We start from the raw sequence: 13,240 nt of genomic DNA, 5'->3' as shown, positions 1-13,240 counted from the left end.
TTCCGACCCTCGGATCAATAATCTCACTCTCGAACCGGAAACTTTCAAATATTCAACTTTCGGCATTTCAAACCTAAATTAGCTACGGACCTCCAAAACACAATCAAGACACGCTCATAAACCCAAAATCACCCAACGGAGCTAACAGAACCATCAGAATTCCATTCCGAGGCCGTCTTCACACTGTTCTGACTATGGTCAAATTTTCAGAACTTAAGCTCTCATTTAGGGACTAAGTGTCCCAAAACTCTCCGAAACTCCAAATAATTCCTCTCGGCAACTCACAATAGTAGAAACAATTACGGGGAAAGCAGTTAATAGGGGATCGGGGTGTTAATTCTTAAGAGGACCGGTCAGGTCATCACATCCTCCTACACTTAAACATTCATTCGTCCTCGAACGAGCATAGAGACATACTTGAAGTAGTGAAAAGATGAGAGTGACGGCTGCGCATATCCTGATCAGTCTCCCAAGTCGCCTCCTCGACTGGCTGACCCCGCCACTAAACCTTCACTGATGCAATGTTCTTTGACCTTATCTTTCTAACCTGCCTGTCCAATATTGCCACTAGCTCCTCAACATAGGATAGATCCTTGTCCAACTGGACTGAACTGAAATCCAACACGTGCGACGTATCACCGTGATACCTATAGAGCATCGAAACATGAAATACCGAATGAACTCCTGCCAAGCTGGGAGGTAGGGGAAGCTCATAATCAACCTCCCCAACATGCCTCAATATCTCAAAACAACCAATAAACCTCGGACACAGTTTCCCTTTCTTCCCAAATCTTATAACGCCCTTCATAGACGAAACCCAAAGCAGAACCCGCTCTCCAACCATATAGGAAACATCACGAACCTTCTAGTCCGCGTAACTCTTCTGTCTGGACTGAGTTGTACGGAGCCTATAATGAATTACCTTAACCTTCTCCAAAGCATCCTGAACCAAGTGTGTGCCCAACAATCTTGCCTCGCCCGACTCAAACCAACCCACTGGGGATCTACACCACCTACCATATAAAGCCTCATACGATGCCATCTAAATGTTGTACTGATAGCTATTGTTGTACGCAAACTCTGCCAATTGCAAGAACTTATCCCAAGACCCTCCAAACTCAATCATACACGCACAGAGCATATCCTCAAGAATCTGAATAGTGCGCTCGGACTGTCCATCCGTCTAAGGGTGAAATGGTGTACTCAACTCCACCCAAGTACCTAACTCATGCTAAACGACCCACTGGAATTGTGAAGTGAACTGAGTACCTCTATCTGAAATGATGGAAACTGGAATACCATGCAGACGAACAATCTCCCGGATATAAATCTCTGCCAACAGCTCCGAAGAATAGGTAGTACACACAGGAATGAAGTGTACGGACTTGGTCAACTGATCCACAATCACCCAAATGGCATCGAACTTCCTCAGAGTCCGTGGGAGCCCAACTACAACGTCCATGGTGATCCGCTCCCACTTCCACTCCAGAATCTCTATCTGCTGAAGCAACCCTCTCGGTTTTTAGTGCTCATACTTCACCTGCTGACAGTTGAGGCACCAAGCTACAAATCCAACTATATCTTTCTTCATATGCCTCCACCAATAGTGTTGCCTCAAATCCTGATACATCTTCGCGGCACCCGGATGAATGGAATATCGTGAACTATGGACCTCCTTTAGAATCAACTCCAGAAGCCCATCAACATTGGATAAACAAATCCGACCCTGCATACACAATACCCCGTCATCACCAATAGTCACATCTCTAGCATCACCATGCTAAACCTTGTCTTTGAGGACAAGCAAATGAGGGTCATCATACTGACGCTCCCTGATACGATCAAAAAAGGAAGATCGAGAAACCACGAAAGCTAGAACCTGACTGGGCTTCGAAAGATCCAATCTCACAAACTGGATGGCTAAGGCCTAAACATCCATCGCCATAGGCCTCTCCGATGCTGGTAAATAGCCAAACTCCCCAAACTCTCTACCCGACGACTCAAGGCATCGACCACCACATTGGCCTTGCCCGGGTGATATAAAATAGTGATATCATAGTCCTTTAACAACTCTAACCACCTCCTTTGGCACAAATTTAGATCCTTTTGCTTGAACATGTGCTGCAAGCTCTGATGATTAGTATAAATCTCACAAGGGACACCGTACAAATAATGACACCATATCTTCAAGGCATGAACAATGGCAGCTAGCTCGAGATCATGAATAGGGTAATCTTCTCATGCACCTTCAACTATCTGTACGCGTAGGCAATCACCCTACCGTCCTGTATCAAAACCTCTCCAAGGCCAATCCTCGAGGCGTCACAATAGACAGTGTAAGACCTTGAACCTATAGGCAATATCAAAATTGGAGCTGTAGTCAAAGTTGTCTTGAGCTTCTGAAAGCTCACCTCACACTCTTCCGTCCACTGGAACGGAGCACCCTTCTGTGTCAGCCTGGTCATAGGGGCTGCAATCAATGAAAACCCCTCAACAAAACGACGGTAGTAACCCGCCAAACCAAGAAAATTGCGGATCATGTAGCTGAGGATGGTCTGGGCCAACTCTGCACTGCCTCTACTTTCTTCGGATCCACCTGAATACCCTCACTCGATACCATATGGCCTAAGAATGCTACTGAATCCAATAAAAAGTCACATTTTGAGAACTTCGCATATAACTTCTTTTCCCTCGGAGTCTGGAGCACTGTCCTTAGGTGTTTCTCGTGCTCTTCCCGACTCCGGGAATACACTAGAATATCATCAATAAAGACAATGACGAACGAGTCAAGATATGGCCGGAACACACTGTGCATCAAATTCATAAAGGCTGTTGGGGCATTAGTCATCCTAAATGACATAACAAGGAACTCGTAATGACCATATCGATTCCTGAAAGCAGTCTTCGAGATATCTGGCTCCCAAATCTTCAACTGATGGTAACCTGAGTGCAAGTCAATCTTAGAAAACACTTGTGCACCTTGTAGCTAGTCAAACAGATCATTAATACGAGGCAAATGATAACATTTCTTCACTATAACTTTGTTCAACTGGCGATAATCAATACACATACGCATAAAACCATCCTTTTTCTTCACAAACAAGACAGGAGCACCCCAAGGTGATGCACTGGGCCGAATAAAACCCTTATCAAGCAATTCCTGTAACTGATCCTTCAACTCCTTCAACTCAACAGGGGTCATACCATACGAAGGATTAGAAATGGGCTGAGTGCCTGGCAACAGGTCAATTCCAAAATCAATATCTCTATCAGGCGGCATGCCCGGAAGATCAGCTAGAAACACATAAGGAAAATCCCATACTACTGGGACTGAATCAACTGAAGGGGTATCAATACTGACATCACTCACATAAGCTAAATATGTGTCACAACCCTTCTCAACCATTCGTTGAGCCTTAAGGAAAGAAATAACTCTACTAGGAGTGTGATCTAAAGTACCCCGCAACTCAACACGCGGTACACCTGGCATAGCCAGAGTCATGGTTTTGGCGTGACAATCAAGAATAGCATAAAGGGGCGACAACCAGTCCATGCCCAAGATAATATCAAAATCTACCATGCTGAGCAACAATAAATTGGCTTTGGTCTCAAAACCACTAAGAGCAACCAAACACAACCGATAAACACAGTCCACAACAAGAGAATCTCCCACAAGAGTAGAAACATAAATAGGGGAACTCAAGAATCCCGAGGTACAACCAAATGCAGAGCAAAATAAGAAGACACATCAGAGTAAGTGGAGCCTGGATAGAATAGAACCGATGCATCTCTATGACAAACCAGTATAATAACTGTGATGACAGAATTGGAGGCATCAGCCTTGGTACAAGTAGGAAGGGCATCGTATCGGGCCTGGCCTCCCCCTCTAGGGCGACCTCTACCTCCCCGACCTCCACCTCTAGCTGGCTGAGCAGGTAGGGGTAGCAACTAGAGTTGTAATAATAACCTGAGAACTCTGAGGGGCGCGCTGTGGCAGAGAAGTCTGTGGAGGCACACTCCTCCCAAGTCTAGGGCAATCCCTCACCACATGGCGTGTGTCACCACACTCGAAACAAGCTCTGGGAGGAAGTGGTGGCAGTGACTGGCTCGGGCCAGGTCTGCTGGACTGACCTCTGAAAGCACCCCGTGCAGGAGGCACGCTAGATACCGGAGGTGCATAATAAGGCTCCTGAGACCTAGGAGGAACTGGAATACTACTGGCTGCTGGAAGAGCTGAATGAACAGGGTGACTCATATAACCCCTACCATGACATCCTGTAGTTGGGGCACGGGCACCAGAATAATGGCCTGACTCTCGAGACCTCTTGGCCTCCCTCTCCTCTCTCTCCCCAGCATGCATACCCTCAATCCACCTAGCAATGCTCACCACCTGCTGATAAGAAATATCCATCTCTAACTCACGAGCCATGCTAGACTTGATATTGGGAATAAGCCCCTCAATAAACTGGCGAACCCTCTCGCGAACAGTAGAAACCAAGGCTGGTGTATGTCTAGCCAAACTAGTATAACAGACATTATACTCTAAGATAGTCATAGCACCCTGGCGCAAATTCTCAAACTCTCCTGGAGGCTCTAAGGAACATACTCTCTCAGGAACAGATCTAAAAACTGAGTCCAAGTCAGTGAAGCAGCCTCATCTGGACTGTCTAACTCATAGGTGCGCCACCACTCATAGGCGGCTCCTCAAAGCTGGAAAATAGTGAAGGAAACCCCGCTCGATCCTGATATACCCATAGTACGGAGAATACGGTAACACTTTTCTAGAAATCCCAAAGCATCATCCGATACTAGACCACTGAATACAGGAGGCTTGTACTTCTTGAACCTATCAAGCCTCAGCTGCTCATCGTCGAAAACCACTGCCCTATCCTTGGCCTGATCTCGGACTGCAGGCTGTACAGGAATAATCTCGGGAACCTGCTCAACATGCACTCACTACTCAGGAGTACGGGTGGCGGGAGTCTGTGCTCCTCCCCTGGCTGAGATGTAGCTGCAGCAAGGGGAAGCAACCCTGCCTAAGCCAAAGTGGTGTACATGCTCATAAATTATGCCAGAGTCTCCTGAAGTGCTGGAGTAGTAGTAGCAGTAGGCGTATCAGGAGCCTGGACTCCGGCTAGAACTGCTGGTGGTACCTCGGTGGCAGCTCGCACAGGTGTTCTAGCTGCACCACATGTGCGTCCTCGGCCTCTACCCCAGCTCTGGCCTCTGACGGCTGCAGTAGGGGGCGTGGGTGCCTAATCATCTCGGGTAGCACGTATCCTCACCATCTGTGAGAGAATAGAAGACAGGAGTTTAGAATTGTGACATCAAAATCTCACACGACAAGGAAATCAAATGAAGTGGAATTTTCCTAAAATTTACATAGCCTCTCGTAGATAAGTACAGACGTCTCCGTACCGATCAACGAGACTCTAATAAATCGGCTTGTGATTCGTGACTCCTATGAACCTAAAGCTCTGATACCAACTTGTTACGACCCCGATTCTCCCTCCATGAACCATCGTGATTGCACCTAGTCTCTACGACTAGGTAACCCTAACAATGCGGAAAATAAACTAATTTGCGGAAGAAATAATAAAAAAACCAAAATAGTGAAATAAAATAGTGTTTAAAAAAAATGTCGCTCGGCATTCACAATATCAGCTCTCGACACTAAATACATTTTCCAAAACCCGGAATCTCATGATCACAAGCCTTGAATGTCTACAAGTATCTAACTCCAGAATATCTAATAGTGGAAAGAAAATACATAAGGGCTAATACTTAAAAGGGAGAGTAGAAAGGGACTTTTCGGTCTGCGGACGTGGCAGATATACCTCGGAGTCTCTACAAGTGCCTCATCTCAAGCTTGATAAGTCTGAGTGGAGGTACCTGGATCTGTACATGAAAAACATGTACAAAAAGGGCATGAGTACACCACAGCGGTACTCAGTAAGTGCCAGGCCTAACCTCGGTCGGGTAGTGACGAGGAAGGTCAGGGCCCTACTAAGATTTAATGAAACATAAGGTATGACAGTATATGATAAAGCAGTACAGTTGAAAGCTAACAATAAGAATTAATACAGGATAATAAGGATAACAACAACTGAAACAGAGGCAAAAACAATCACAGAGAATATCACTCTTCACAAAGCTAATAACCGGGGATCTCTCAGTATCCCGAGGATCTCTTAGTACCCTCAATATGTGCTAGGGATTTCTTGGTATCCCGAGGATCTCTTGGTATCCCCAATACATGCTAGGGATCTCTTGGTATCCCGAGGATCTCTTGGTATCCTCAATATATGCTAGGGATCTCTTGCTATCTCGAGGATCTCTTAGTATCCTCAATATACGTGCTAGGGATCTCTCGGTATCCCGCACCTCAGATCAAATGATAAATACATGCAGGGGATCTCCCGGGATGTTGTCCCGTAGTACCAAAGTAAAACACACAACAACAACACAAAGAATACTCAATTAAGCTCAATTTCGTACCAATTAAAACAGGTAATTCTAACCTATCATGCTTCACATAATACAACTAAGGCAGTTTAAGCAGTAAAGCAATTAAGTCGATTAAACATGCTTTTCTAAGCTAACAACATGCTTAAATTTCAAGTAGAGTAAGCAGGAAAGGAAAACACAATTAAAGCTACTATAGTGAAAACAGGTTTTTCAACAATTAGCACAAGTATGCACTCGTCACCTCACTTACAAGGCATTTCAATTACCACAATACCAAATCCTAAGGGGAATATCCCCCCACAAGGTTCGGCAAGCCACTTACCTCGAACTAGCTCAAAATCAATCTGAAACCACGCTCTTGCAATGAGTACTCGACTCAAAATGGCTCAAATCTATTCAATTCAATTGTATAATGTAAATAACACTTTAAGTAACTGATTTAAAAATAAATTCTAAGCTAATACGAAAAATTAGGTAAAATGACCAAAACACCCCTCAAGCCCACGTCTCGGAATCGGATAAAATTTTTATTTTCAGAATCCTCGTACTCTCACGAGTTCATGCGTACCAAAATTATCCAAATCCAAGGTCAAACTCCCAATCAAAATTTGAATTATAGGTCTAAGAACTTTCTTCCAAAATTTTCCCCAATTTTCGCCTCCTATCCAAAATTAAATGACAAAACTAACAATAAATTAATGGAATACAACTAGAAAAGGTTAAGAAATTATTACCCAATGATTTCCTCTTCAAATTCCTCCCAAAATCGCCCTCTCCCGAGCTCCAATTTGATTCTTCCAAGTTTTGAAATAAACCCTCGAAAGTTCATATTTCTGCCTAGCGATTACCACATCTGCGGTTAAGGGAGCACACCTGCATCCTATACATGCGGAAAAAGGCATCGTAGGTGCGAAAATTACTTAACAGGCTGGGTCCGCTTCTGCGGTCGCTTGGCCGCATCTGCGGCACCGCATTTGCTAAAACCCAGTCGCACCTGCGGTCCTGGAGCTTTGGCCCAAACTTGCTTCTACGGCCACCTAGTCGCTTCTACGGCGCCGCACCTATGGTCTCACACACGCAGGTGCGGTTATAACAGTTTCAACAATTCAAATTCTTCCCAAGTCCAATTCAATTTCTATTAAGCACCCGAAACTCATCCGAGGCTTCCGGGACCTCAACTAAATATGACAATCAATCTTAAAACATCATTCAAACTTGTTCCAACCTTTGGAACGCTCAAAACAACATCAAAACACTAATTTAGCATCAGATTCAAGCCTAAGAACTTCAAAAACTCTCAAAATACGCTTTCGATCAAAAAGTCTATCAAACATCGTCCGAATAGCTCAAGATTTTGCACACACGTCACATTCAACACTACGGAGCTACTCCAACTTCCAGAATTCCATTCCGACCCTCGGATAAAAAATCTCACTCTCGAACCGGAAACTTCCAAAAATTCAACTTTCGGCATTTCAAGCCTAAATTAGCTACGGACCTCCAAAACACAATCCAGACACGTTCCTAAACCCGAAATCACCCAACGGAGCGAACAGAACCATCGGAATTCCATTCTGAGGCCGTCTTCATACTATTCCGACTACGGTCAAATTTCTAGAACTCAAGCTCTCATTTAGGGACTAAGTGTCCCAAAACTCTCTGAAACTCCAAATAATTCCTACCGACAACTCACAATAGCTGAAACAAACACGGAAAAAGCAGTTAATAGGGGACCAGGGCATTAATTCTTAAGACGACCAGTCGGGTCATTACAGGAGGTGGTGAGGAGTGTTTGGTAAAAATTTAGGGTCAATTGGGGGTGGCCTGCCGCAAGGGACGATTTTCAGTGGCAGTCAGACAGTTATCAATGGCGGCCTGAAGGTGGAGGGACGATGGTGGGCGGCGTAAGCGATTTCTGGCCACCCAAGAGACGAACTGAATGGGGGAATTTAGGTTTGGTGTATAAAGACTTGATTTTTTAATTTGGGTGTTTTATTAAAAAGAAGAAAATAGGGAAAATGACGTAGTTTTGGTACCAAAATACGTCGTTTGGACTATCTGGTGGGCACATCTTGGACCGGGTTGCAGTCAGGGTTTGGTGATCTGGGCTGCCGGATATTTGGGCCTAATTTGCACTGAAAATTAAAAGTGGACCTCTTTTCCTTTCTTTCTTCAAATTTTAACTCTAGCCAATTTAAATCTAAATGAGTCTAAATGGAAAGTTAACCTAATTAGCATTTAACTAATTAAAACTAATTATAATTAAACTAATTGACCAATAAAAAATGTAAAGGAAACAACTAATTTGATTTTTTATATAATTTTCATTTGAAGATAACTATATACGATTAAAAACAATGCAATGAATCAAAGATAAAAAATATTTTTTATGATTTTCATGGTTTTTAGAACATCCCTAATGATGGGATGATGCAAATAATATATTAGTACAAAAAAATGCAATCAATTGAAAAATTATTTTTTAACCTTTTAGGAGTATTTTATGTATATGACAAAAATTACGTGCTCACAGCTGCCCCTCTTTGCTTGGAAACATGAAAATATTTCGGGCAAAGATAAAGTGAGCAATCATGAATAATTTTTTCCCGTTTGATAATCCATGAGAAGTATTTCAAACAGGCTTGACCGAACTTTTATTCTGAGGTTGCCTACATATCCTTGGCTATAAAAAAATCAAGTCAGTGTAGTTCTAGAAATTTTTGTGGGTGAGACTATCGAAGAGCTGTGATTTCATTGTTGTTGTTGTTGTTACCACTTGTTGAACTCCTTATTATACCATAATCAAACTTAGAAGAAACTAAATGAGTCTACCAGCTATGAGTTGATCTTGAGTCTTGACTGGTTATTCATGTAGACTTTGATCATGAACCTTGATGCCCGTCAGCTGCAGGTGCTAGTTCATTCTTCTACGGCTTCTTCTTTGGTCAAACTGGGGAATGTAGTGCCCGTGACTTCAATCATATTTTGAGCAATCCACGTCTTTTTATTTGCTTCTGCATTTTGGATTCACTTCTTTTTCCTTTCTTTTCTTTATTCTGGATTGAAATTTCTTCTTTTGGTCATCTCAATAGAAAAATTTCATGAGTTATTGTAACAAAAATTCTAAACTGCTTCATAATTGAAAGCAATAAAAGGTCGGGAATGGTGTACCCTAGAAAAATCATATTTTTTATGGTGTACCCTTCTTGTAAAAATGATGCCTCAACTAAGGATTGGTGTACCTTTTGTTGGGGAAATACAACTAGGGAATGGTGTACCCTATATTAGCAATGATATAAGGGAGTAGTGTACCCTGTATTAAGATCAATCAGCTATGGAGTGGTATAACCAACGTTGGAAAATACAACTATTGATTGGTGTAACCTATACCGGTAAAGAGACTAGGGAATGGTGTACCCTATATTTGCAAAGATATGAGGGAGTGGTGTACCTTGCATTTACGATCAATTAGCAATGATATCAGGGAGTGGTATACCCTGCATTTAAGCTCAATCATCTAGAGAGTGGTGTATTCTATGTTGGAAAACACAGCTAGGGATTGGTGTATCCTATACTGGTAAGGAGACTAGGGACCGGTGTACCCTCTACCTAAAATATCATCAACTAGAGAGTGGTCTACCCTATGTTGGAAAATATAGCTAGGGATTGGTGTACCCTATTTGGATTTTGCATTTTCTTTTCACTTTCGAGAGAAAATTTTCTAAAGAAGAAAGAATTATGTTTTTTTTAATTCAATTAATTTTTCCAAATTTATTTTGTAGAAATTTCTGAAAGAAAGACTTCTAAGGATTTTTTTTTCGACTTTTGGATTTAGTCTCTCAAAGGAAGAATTACGGGATTTTTTTTTTGGATTTTTAAAAATTAGGACCAGACCCCATGAAGGTTGCATACGTATCTCACATCTGGTGAAAATCAGACCTGCGTAGTTTGGGAATTTTTCAAAATCGTGGAAAATGATATGTTTGTAATTTTGGCCAATTTTGTAAAACTCTTTCAAAATTTCGGTAGAGTCTCAGGATGTTGTGTTTTTTTTCCAAATACCGGATTTTCAGGAACATGGTAAATTTTATCATTCCTATCCTCTCTCTCTTATTTTTCTTGATTTTCTTTCCCTATTCTAGAAGTCAGTCAACATGCAAATCAGATCAAACAAATGCACAAGTAGCACGCAAGATGCATTAAGATGGTCTTTTATTTTGGGTACACATGTCCTAGACGGACCCAACCCCTATGTTGTGTCCCCAAATTCAAATTTACGTGATGCAATCAAGAGTACACACTAGGGATCCGACTGAGACTATGTTCTTCTAGGTTTAAACCTATAGGATGTGGAGTTCTAGACAAAGCTTACCCAAGCGAACAATTTGAGTCGGGATAGAGGGAGCGTACCGAGATTACAGAAGCTTCACTGGCTTTGCAACGAGTCTGATCCTCGTTCTAAAATTAGGGGTATAATACTCTAACAAAAAAGAAGCCACGCCAGCGTCCCAAAAGATTTAGAAGACTCAGAGAGAAGAAGGATGGCATAATAGTTTTTATATAGTTCACGACAATATTAAAGCGGTAAATGAGCGGCAACTAGCACATTAGGCCCAACCGTGTAATAACCAACAATCACAAGAAGCCAAGTATAAAAGTATTCCAAGCTCTAATTCTGAACCCTAAACCAGAAGTTCTGGGTTCGTGTCCCCAGCAGAGTTGCTAGAGTTGTCACATATCCTTTTTACGAGGAATGATTTTTTCCACTATAAATGGTATTATTAAAGTGAGATTATTTATTTTATTTTAGAGAGTCGCTACTTGGAATAATTATTAAGATGTTCCAAGTTATCGATTTATTTTAAAATCCCAATTGAAGGAAAGTTTAATGCTATTTAAGTCCGCAAAACACAGAAAATTGAATAAAGAGTTCTATTAACCCGAGAGAAGGTGTGAGACACTCCCGGATTCTGTGATTTTAGCACGGTCGTTTAACAATTAAACTTGGCCTAATTAACTGATTATTACATGTTTTTAAAACCTATGTGCATTTTCCTTTTAACCGGTTTTATTTTATTTGATATCATTTTACGTGTTTATGGATTTATTTTAAAACAAGCTACGATATCGTACACTTGTTGTTTTAGACATACCGCAAATTGCGTCACGTGAAATGCACCCTTAATTTCTGACATGTTAGTTTTATTATTACTTTGAAGTTAGAATCAAGTCACACTAGCGTGCGCTCGAATTTGGAATTACGTATCGTGACTATGCCACGAGAACCTATTCATAGTCACAATAATTTATTATTAATCGCGCCTAAAACAAGCTACAATATTCAAGAGCTGTTTATTTCTAATCTAAAAGTCATGTACGGGAAGCTGCCGTCTATGTAAATGCTTTGAATCAAATGCTTAAGGATTAAATAATTACTGTCATCGAACTGTTGAATCATTGACTTATTTGAGGTCTAGTACTGTATAACTCGAAAATAAGTAAAGCAGGAGGCTATTCTACATTGTAAAGAGGCATGGTATGTGGATGAGTAAAGTTGTCACCAAAGGATTTCATTTTGTGCCTTAATTATTCTGATTTAGAACTACACAGAATAATAATTAATTTGGTGGTTTACATGTGACCCCAGGCCCATGTTGAGACCTCCAATGGGGTCGAATGCTGTCACGACCAAAAAATTCAACATGTCGTAATCGCAGGTAACACAGTACTAGGCAAGCCGACAACCACAAATAACTACGCATTTTACATTTGAAAACAAGATGAAACAGGTTTGTAATAACTCTCATAAATAGTCGATAAGAAATACTGGGACACAACTACAACATTCCCAAAAATCCGGGTGTCACCGAGTACATGTGCATCTAAATGAAAATGCAGTCTAACTGCTAAAAAACTGTGTAGAATAATGCTAATAAACTTTAAAAAAGGAGAGTCGAGGTCTACAGATGCCAAGGTAGCTACCTCAATAGTCCCAAATAGATGAAGCTCCAAATCTAGCAATCGTCGTGCTCAAAAGTACCTGTATTTGCACATGAAGTGCATATTGTAGTATGAGTACAACCGACCCATTGTACGCAATCAGTAACAGGACTAACCTTGAACTGAAAGCAGTGAGGAGATCAGAAAGGTACAGTCCAAATTCGGATAATAACAACGTAGATATGACAGGAAATTAACCAAAATAACTCGGATAAAATCTCATGATCAGTTTGTAGACAGTTCAGAAATGTAGACATGCTTTCAAGTACTTGACACTTTTAGCTTAACACCGATAAAATATGTCAAGTATGCATGTCAGCTATAATGCAACACAATGATAAAGCCATATACTTATACTCTCGGAGCATTCAACCTCACAGCACGCTCAATCACTCAGTACTCCCAATCACTCAATAATCTCAATCACTCAACACTTCCAATTACTCAACACTCGCACTCAGTAGGTACATACGCTCACTGCTGGTATATCAGACTCGAGAGGGGCGGATTCTGTCCAAATGCTAATATAATCCAATCATGGCATGAATCAAATAATCCTGCAGCGGCATGTAGCCCGATCCCATAAATATCACTCATAATCTGGCCATCAGCCTTACTCAGTCATCAATCTCTCCAGTGGTTCGGGCTTACAAAACTCATGCAAATCAGCTCAAATATTGATACATGATGTAACAACAAATGATAATAGAGACTGAGATATGATATGCAAGTGATGAATGCGACTAAGTACATAACTGCAATTTAGGCAAAT

Source organism: Nicotiana sylvestris, chromosome 12, assembly GCF_000393655.2.
Source record: "Nicotiana sylvestris chromosome 12, ASM39365v2, whole genome shotgun sequence".
NCBI classification, from domain to species: Eukaryota; Viridiplantae; Streptophyta; class Magnoliopsida; order Solanales; family Solanaceae; genus Nicotiana; species Nicotiana sylvestris.
Note: the sequence above shows the minus strand (reverse complement) of the source record.